The 8,218-nt window shown below is 41.7% G+C and overlaps 1 long non-coding RNA gene across 1 annotated transcript; it reads left to right on the forward strand.

Annotated features, from left to right (window-relative positions):
• Positions 1–1,877: 1,877 nt before the first annotated feature.
• On the forward strand, positions 1,878–3,730 carry LOC308190037. The gene is made up of 2 exons (XR_013946793.1): positions 1,878–2,665; positions 3,210–3,730. It is a non-coding gene; the product is annotated as an uncharacterized lncRNA (long non-coding RNA).
• The last annotated feature ends 4,488 nt before the right edge of the window (positions 3,731–8,218 follow it).

Raw genomic sequence — 8,218 nt, forward strand, 5'->3', positions numbered from 1 at the left:
AAGTATGGTAAGGTATCTGCAGAGGCTGTCAATTAAAATGAAATAAAAAAGGAAAGATTTTAAAGTTTAACTGTATAGCAGGAGGTGATTTAATTACTAACAGGATGGGGGGTGTAGAGAAATAGAGAAATCAGTGCAACAGGAATAATGATACCCAGCAGCGTCCCAGGAAAGTATAGAGGAGAGATAAGCCCATCATGAAAGAGTTTTAAGATAACTCGCATTCCATTGCATTTGCTGTGGGCTAAGCCTGAACACAGGGCAGTTGCCATGGCTTGACTCATGTGCAGTAACTTATGCTCAATCATGTGTGTAAGTCCTCAGGTTGCAGAAACAGACACCGACTAGATGGATCAGATTGGCAGAGCTCCATAAAAATATACAGAACTTTAAAAACTAGGAAAAGAAAACATAATTTGATTCAGAAGCAGAAGGAAAACCACTTTCTTCTGTCTTTTGAAGGTCCAGTTCAAATTTATGCATCTGCTGCAGGGAACTGCTTCAATAAGGGTGGGAAGAGATGACATCAATGCATATCAAATAATGTAAAACTAAATATAAATCTCAGTTATGTGGTGAATGAGGTGAAAAGCAGAATGAAAAAATTGATTTTTTATGAGAATCAAGAATAATGCCATGCTTTGGGAATGAAGAATAACATCCAGGTTTAATGCCAAAGACAAGGCAATAAGACTTTTCTCACAGCCCTTCCCACACAAGTCCTTCATGCAGTTCAGATATTCTTTGGGCCAGAGCATGAGCAACGGTGCTGTTCGAGGCACTCCTCTGTGACTTCCAGTCCCAGCTCCAGTAACTGGAGTTAAATAAAGTTTAAGCCTGAACACAGGCTTCCTGAACCCTAAGTGAAAGCTGAATATATACCTAGGTCTCAAGTTGTGCCAGGGGAAGTTTAGCTTGGATCTTAGGAAGAATTTCTTCATAAACAGGGTGGTCAAGCTTTGCAAGAGGCTGCCCGGGGAAGTGGTAGAGTCCTTATCTCTGGATGTGTTTAAGAGATGTGTGGACATGGCACTTAGGGACATGGTTTAGTGATGGGACTCAGTAAGTCAAGTTGGTGGTTGGACTTGATGATCTTGAAGTTCTTTTCTAACTTAAATGATTCTATGATTCTAGGTCAGTTATAAACAGCACGGACTCTGAGAGCTACACAGGCAGCAGACATCCATGGCCTTGCTTCTCATTTTGTCAAAGCCAGACTGAAAACTGTATCAGGATGGTTGGTTAGGAAAGGAAATGAGCTATTTCAGAATGTTGTCCTCTCCCATTCCTCTGGCAGTAGCAAGTCCTGAACTGTCCTCTCAGGTCTTCATCACAGGTCTGTCCTTCCTCTCCCTCCCTCCTGTGGTAGGAAGACCCCAATCCTCTTCTACAGATAGCAAAATTCATTTCTGTTTACACCGCTAAGATGCCTTGAGCTGACTGTGGTGTAAGCACAATGCTTTGCCTAATATTCTCATTTTATTCCAACCTGTATTTACTTCTACTAAAACTCACAATGAAATGAACCACCCTCCAAAATAAAGAAGCTGTGTTTAATTTAGAGTGTATTTGTGAACTGTTAATTAAAAAAGTTTTCTAGTCAACCCCGAAGTAATTTAATCTGCCTTTGCTACAAATACCAAACTAAAAACCCAGAAATATTAGGAAGAAGTGAAATAAGTGTGCAGTCTGTAACAGAGCAGAATGAAAAATAAACATACCTGACCTCAAAGATGTGTAGAGAAAGATCTGTGAAACACAGAGCATCAACTACATTAAAAGTGTTAGCTGTCGTAGAAGCATCTTTGTGTGAAACCTCTCATTTTTGTGAATTCTACATCCAAATCCCTCTTTTTTTTTCTTTTTTTTTTTTTTTTTTTTAGTGGGTACTTCAAAACTGGCCCCCAGCTGGAGAAGAGGGCAGTATTGAATATGATGGAGAGCACTAGAGGGAATAGAAAAGACAGAAATTAGCTGTTAAGACAAAATAGCTGCCTGCTGGGTAAAAAGAAATGTCATAACCGGTGAAGAGGTGGTGACCTTCTTTCCCGGAAACTCTCAAAGTGTGTTTTCTTAATGACTTTCCAGTTGGCCATGGAGCTGGCAGCCATTGCAGGCCAGAGGTGTTGGCTGATGGCTAGCAACGCACCAGCTGCTCGTTTTCTCCAGGGTCATGCAGCCCTCTGTGCTGGGGCTGATTCAGCTGGTGAAACGGGCAGCTCTGGGTTTCTGCAGAGCACCCGTGGAGCTTGGCACCCATCCTGCTACAGAGGTTTCTAGAGGGAAGCGAAACCACAGGCTACGAGGGTGTCTTCTTGGGAGGACCTTCCTGTTCTGCAGCCCCCTCGTACTAAACGCTGGAATAATTAGTCAGATTAGTGCTGAGCTGTTCCTCTGCGCAGTGTGTTTTTGCTAACCTAGGAAACTCAATTAGAAATGATTTAATCTGTGCTTGTTTTGTTTATTTATTCATTTAGCTTTTTAGTTGAAGTGCGTGTCGTGCTTATGAAATGAGATGATTGGATGGCTCTGGGTACTGCAGCACTTTCTAAGGGAAAAAATATTCCTTTTTTTTTTTTTTTTAAACTGCAGCAATATCCAGGGTCCTCAGACAAGTTTCCCTGACCCCATCATAAACAGCACACTCCAGCCTCAGAATAAAAAGGTGAGCTCTGCCCTGACGCATTTAATATTGCAGTATCCCCTAAGAATGTATTCGTCTTTTTGACACATTTTACTTCATGTCCGTGTAAAGTTTCTTTATTTACCAGAGTTTATGTGAGGATGAGCATTTTGATGAGCATTTTTGATCAAAAACCAATGACAAAGCACAATAATAGCACTAAATGAAAGGGAATTTGATGAGAAGTTTGATGGGATTTGAAAGAGAAATTTATAATAGAGAAGTGGAAAATAAGATCTTGCCCCAAATTCTGTTCTTAGGTTCTCCACCTGTAGGATTCTCACATTTTTAAAAATTACTGTCTCCTCTGAAAAAGACTTATTAATCTTAATTTTCTTAGGGAGACATGAAAGTTATGGTGTTAATCATGCTGCCTTTTATTCAGAACTTCTAATGGTTGTGGCTATGTGGGTCAGTTTGCCACAGGTGGAGAAATCTGAGACTGAGAGCTGGGTTATTTGCTTTGTGTTTTGTCTCCTTAAACAGGATGGTAGCAAATCTTACAACAGCATTTTTCTCTTGCCAGAGATGAGGCATCTTTGTCTGCATCAGTAAAAACCGTAGTGGGTCTCTCTCGAGCTCACACAAACTCAGAGGAATCCATCTGTTTCAATACCACTTTCTGTTTGTCCTTCCATCCTCTAACTTCAGGCACTTCACAACAAGAAAAAGCCCACAATTTTATTTTCATCACAGTATCTGGAAAAAGATGAGTTGGCAATTAAGCCTTTTCTATGCCCTCCAGGGAAAGTGGATGCAAGCAAAATGAAAAAGAGAGTGTTTTTGACACACCGTGCCCTTTACAACACTTTCAGGACAGTCACTGCATGGCAATTGAACTCATTCTCTGGAGAATTTCATCCCAGACACTTCAACATCTGGCTTTTGATACAGAATTCATTAGCACTCTAAGTCATAACAACAGAAAGTGCATTGAGATTCTGAAACAAAAACAGTTGTTATTGCAAAGTATTAAACGTTGAGTAAAAGAAGCAGCTCCTCGGTGGCACGTAATAGTTCCAGCTCTTATTCCACAAATCACTTAGAGCCACTTATAACTACTATTATTAGCTATAAAAGCCCACTTGGGTTTTATGAACGCTGGAGAACTGAGACAAAAAGATTGCTTTGAAAAGAATGGCGTCTTGATCACCACAAGTCTTTTGGCCCCTACACAGATATGGTCAAAAGAAAAATGGAGATTTTACATGTCCAATCACCTAGAAAAAAAAAATGTCTGAAGATTTAAATGCAATTCATCTAGGAAGATTTTATTTTAATTAGAACATAGAATAACTGCAGCAACTTGCAGTGATATCACCAAATCAAGGCTGTTTCTATGGGAACGCCACCAACTCCCAGAAATTATCGTGTCAGTTTGCCATAAATAGAAAAAAAAAATCTTAAGAAAAAAAAAAAAGAGAGAGAGAGAGAGAAAAGAGAAAGGAAAAAAATCAGAAGAGACTGAAGAGGAGAATCCAGTCTTCTCTTTTCGACGCTTATTGCCAATACCTTGTCGAGTTTTATTTTGAAAATAATGTGTTTCCATGTAGTGAGATAAAAATTTCAGTAAAATAGACACAGTTCCTGCCACAGATTTGAGGCCTTGAACACTTTTTCTGATGACTTTCTAAAGGGTTTTATGGGGAAAAAAAAGCATGCATCACACTGCTCTATATTGATTTCCCTGCTTTCTGTGCTTTCTACAGCACAATTGAACTCAAGATTGGTGTAGGAGATAGAAATACCTTTGTCCATAGATATTTGCTACATGTCTTCATTTCCACTTTTTTTTCTAGCTCTCTATATTGAAAGTCCAGTCTGAAAGGGATACAACTACAGAGCAAGAGATGTAAGCAGTGGATGTGACAAACAGAAGCTACTATTTCCCTTCATCTGCTTATCTAATTCCTTCCCTCTTCCAACAACCTTCTTCCCAATAGCTGCCTCTGATATGGTGCCTTCAGCAACCACATATATGTTACATGCTTGTGTCCTATCCACTTGAGGCTCCAGCCCAACAGCATTTCAGTGCTCTGGTGCTCAGCAGGTTTATTCCTCCTGCTCTTCACCACCATGACACATTCCCTTTTGCTGAAGTACCTTTCCAAAGAGCCACCCAGGCCAGCTGTAATAGCATCTTGGCGCTCTGTTCGCAGCTATAAAATTCTCTCTTGCTCACAGTTTGTGACTCCTATTTTTCCACTTACAAGACCTGTGTTCTACTCTCAATGATTCTTATTTATTTCCTCCTCAACAGCCATTCCTCTGAAATTATCCATTATAATCTTCTTCAGCCCTGCCTTATGGTAGCTGGTAATAGTATCTGAATGTCACGCCACAAACTGTATCATTTACTTCATATTTGTTCTGAGAAGAAACTCTTTGCTTAGAAGTATTCCACGATAACAAATTATTATTGAATTTCATCTCATTGAATGACTGAAAATAATAATGTCATTTGGGACAAAACCAGAGGGAGATAATATCAGTAACTGCTGCTGAGAATATTGACAGTGAATGTGATGATAGTTGTTCAAGTGTAGTCTTTCTCCTCTAACAATTTGATTAAAAATCCTATCTGCATACAGTGCAGCAGAGGGCACTCCCTTCTTCAGATCCCCACAATGAGCCTGAAGTGCTTTAAGTGCTCTCAGGGGCTGGGAGAGAGATCAGCTACACCACGTAGCATGGGGAATAAATGAGGATTCAGCTCTTCAGGAAGGACAGGCAGGGGAGATGAGGAGGGAGCGTCACCCTCTATGTCAGTGAGCAGCTGGAGTGCCTGGAGCTCTGCCTGGGGGTGGGTGAGGAGCTGACAGAGTTTGGGGTTGGGATTACTTGAGGGCAGGGACAGGGGACATTATAGCAGGAATCTCCTACAGGCCTCCTGATCAGGAAGGCCAAGCAGATGAGGCCCTCTGTTGACAGACAGAAGCAGCCTCACGTTCACAAGCTCTGGTCCTCATGGGGCCTGGTCATCAACCACCCCGCTATCTGTTGGAGGGACGGCAGAGCAGGGCATAGGCAATCCAGGAGGTTCCTGGAATGCACTGATGACAAATTCCTTCTCCGAGAGGAGCAGCAAGGGGAGGTACTGTGCTGGACTTTGTTCTCACCAAGGAGGGGCTGGTGGGGAATGTGGAGCTCAAGGGCAGCCTTGGCTGCAGTGACCATGAAATGGTGGGGTTTAGGATCCTGAGGGCAGCGAGGGCACAAAGCAAGCTCGCTACCCTGGGCTGGTGCAGTCAACACACTGGAGGGAAGGGATGTCATCCAGAGGGACCTGGACAGGCTGGAGAGGGGGACCCATGTGAACCTCATGAAGTTCAACAAGGCCAAGTGCAAGGTCCTACACCTGGGTCTGGGAAATCCCAAGCACAAATACAGACTGGGCCCAGAACGGATTGAAAGCAGCTGTGAGGAGGACTTGGGGGTCTTGGTTGATGAGAAGCTCAATATGAGGCATCAATGTGTGCTTGCAGCCCAGAAAGCCACCCGTATCCTGGGCTGCATCAAAAGAAATGTGGCCAGCAGGGTGAGGGAGGTGATTCTCCCCCTCTACTCTGCTCTTGTGAGACCCCACCTGGAGCACTGCATTCAGCTCTGGGGCCCCCAATATAAGAAGGACACAGACCTATTAGAGCAAGTCCAGGAAAGGACCACAAGGATGATCAAAGGGCTCGAGCACCTCTCCTATGACGACAGGCTGAGGGAGATGAGGCTGTTCAGCCTGGAGAAGAGAAGGCTCCGGGGAGACCTTACTGTAGATTTAGAGGGTAGATTTAGTTTAGAATCTAAATCAATAAATTTTTTTATAAGGAAGAAATTCTTTACTCAGAGGGTGGTGAGGCACTGGAACTGGTTGCCCAGAGAAGCTGTGGATGCCCCTTCCCCAAAGAGTTCAAGGCTGGGCTGGATGGGACTTTGGGCAACCTGGTCTGGTGGGAGGTGTCCCTGTCCATGGCAGGGGTTGGAACTGGATGATCCTTAAGGTCCCTTCCAACCCAAACCATTCTATGATTCAATGATATGTTTCAAAGTGAAAAATGCCTTTAAAGGCCTATAGAAATGTTGATAGCATCACTTGTAACTATATGTGGGTCCATGTGTTCCAATAGGACTTATAAGAATATTTTCTCATGCAGCAGACTGTAAAATATCTCAGATTTTCTTGTGAAGTATTGAAAAACTGAGTAGGTATTTACTAACAGTATGCTTAAATCTTGGTTTCAAATGAGGCTGTATCTTTCTTCAGACAAAAAGAGCCAATTATTTCAAAGAAAAACTGAAGTATTTACAATAAGATACCCACATGGAGAAGATGAAAATTTGCTTACACAAATAAGTCATGAGATCAGCTCCCTAGCTATCGCCTACTCTTCATCAATGTAGACCAATGCCTCTATAACAGCATGACTTTAAGTATAGTTGAACAGTATTCTGGTTTTACTGGTGGTGAACTGTTCAGAGAAGAAAGGAAGTCCAGAGACAGAGTATAAGCAAAATACAATAATTTGCTGAGAATAGTCAGCTATGTCCGAGTTACCATCAGGAGCAGTAGGGAGAACTGGGGCACGTGTAGCCAGGATGAACAGATACATACTCATACTACATTTAAACTATGCTAATATCTAAGCTCCATGTACAACATTAATAGCCATGTGTGCCATCATGTAGGAGACTTTTCTTTGCAATTTGACATTCTGCTCTATGTAAACTCTGAGCTAAATCTTGTACTTGACATTAGTGCTTTAAGAAAAAAAGAAAAAAGAAAAAAATATGTTCAAAATACGTTCAAAGCCCAGGATATAGAAAAACGCTCATGCTGCTTCTTTGCCACGATGTGATGGCTGAAGCAAAAGGAATTTCAGGGAAAAAAATAAAATAAAATAAATTGCTTGCTTGCAAAGATCGCAAAGTACCTTTCTATTTCAAGAAATAGGCAAGGAAACCATCGTCTTCAAACCCAGTATTTGTGCCTGCTAATTGTTATCTTCGAGTACGCTCCCCCTGGTGGGGATGAAAAGGTTATGCTCTGAAAGGTGAGATTTGCAAATGGTATTCTGATTCTCTCCGTATTTCACTTCTCACCCTAATTGCAGCCTAGCACCAGGCATGCTTTCAGCTCATTATTCTCTACAGAGGCCCGCTAATGGCATTTCATCCACTGCTTAATTCTACAGCTTTAACATGGAAAAATTTCTTTAAAATTCAATACTGATCGAGGGAAAACAGTAGGTCGGCCTCTCTGCTTTTTGTTTAACTGCTCCATAACTGGATAAACATTAACCAGCTGGATAGTGCAATTATAATTTTTGTAAGGTACTGTAAATGCTTGCAGCAGCATAGTGTCTGGCAGCCTCACAAATATTAATGAATGCGTTCTTGTTCCACTCATGCTATTAAGAACGATTAAGTACTTTCGCAGAGGTCATGCAGAAAATGAATGGCAGAACCAAGCACTGAAGAAAATGCAGAGCTTTATTGCTAAGAGATACTTTTTAAGACACCCCACAGCACAAACAGAAATAA

Source organism: Anser brachyrhynchus (genome assembly GCF_964034855.1).
Source record: "Anser brachyrhynchus genome assembly, chromosome: 2".
NCBI classification, from domain to species: Eukaryota; Metazoa; Chordata; class Aves; order Anseriformes; family Anatidae; genus Anser; species Anser brachyrhynchus.